Source organism: Monopterus albus, unplaced genomic scaffold (assembly GCF_001952655.1).
Source record: "Monopterus albus unplaced genomic scaffold, M_albus_1.0 scaffold355.1, whole genome shotgun sequence".
Taxonomy (NCBI): domain Eukaryota; kingdom Metazoa; phylum Chordata; class Actinopteri; order Synbranchiformes; family Synbranchidae; genus Monopterus; species Monopterus albus.
The window spans coordinates 480,500-481,634 of NW_018128235.1; positions in this window are offsets into that span (position 1 = coordinate 480,500).

Consider the following 1,135-nt stretch of genomic DNA (forward strand, 5'->3'; position numbering starts at 1 on the left):
AGACTGTGTCTGTTTTTTGGGCGAGTTTGAAAAAATCCAGAGAGCCACATTGAGTGTTGAAACAACGCATGTCCCTGATACTCCCTCCAGTGACGCTCGGGGACGCACACCCTCTGCCCCTACACCTCCCGCACATGCTACAGAGGAAGACAAAGATGAGGCAGATTTTCAAAATAATGCTCACCACCAAATGCCATTACGTGCTTTTGCTGATACTGAACAAAGTGGTTCATCATTAGTTGTGATCAAAGGAGGTATTTTAAGGACGGCCAGTTTTCCCGGTAAAGAGGAAGACTGGACTAGCACGCAACAGTACTTAGATGGCGTAATTGCAGGATCTGGGGCACAGACTGCCCCGCGCAGTGAGGAGCCAGGCACTTCCAGTCAGGGTAGTGCAGTTGGCTCAAACGGTATGAAGAATTTGCTGAAAGCGTATAATCCTTTGGTGAAAACTCAGACTTCTAGTGTTTGTACTGCTTCTGCTACAGAGAATAAAAAGCATGGTTGTCACAGGGGAGTGCAGGTTGTGTCTGAAAGTGATAGCTCAAGTGATGACTGGGGTTACAGAGAACATCCCTTTTTAAAACGCAGGAGCAAACGCATATGAAATATACATACATGTCTAGAAAAGCCTGCGACTCAAATGCCGCTACTCCAAACTTACACACCACAGGGCGACGTTTCTGTGACGTACGCGCCGTTTTCTCTACAAGATACATCACTAATTAAAAGCCAGCTTCCGCCATTAGAGAAGGGCGGGGCTCCATGGATCAAGGCATTTTTGAGTGCATGCGCAGGCTGTGTGCCAGCTCTGGGTGATTTCAGACGTATCTTCACAGCCTGTAGTTCTCTCAGTATGCTACAGGAAGTTGAAGCCTTGGCCAATACAGACAGAGATGACGACTCAGTCCCACTTCACGCGGTAATTCATGTGCTCGGGCCTGTGATCAGGATGAAATATCCGCTACAGGCTCAGAGTGTTAAGCTGTCCCATATTCCCGTGCAGACAGGGGAGACAGGAAGTCAGTATATCTTAAGAGTGCGTGAACTGTGGCATAATTACAGCAGTGAGGACCCAGGCCTGGTTCAGAGTGTTGGTGTGTTGTTTTGTAGCGCTGTGGAGTCTTCTCTCTCT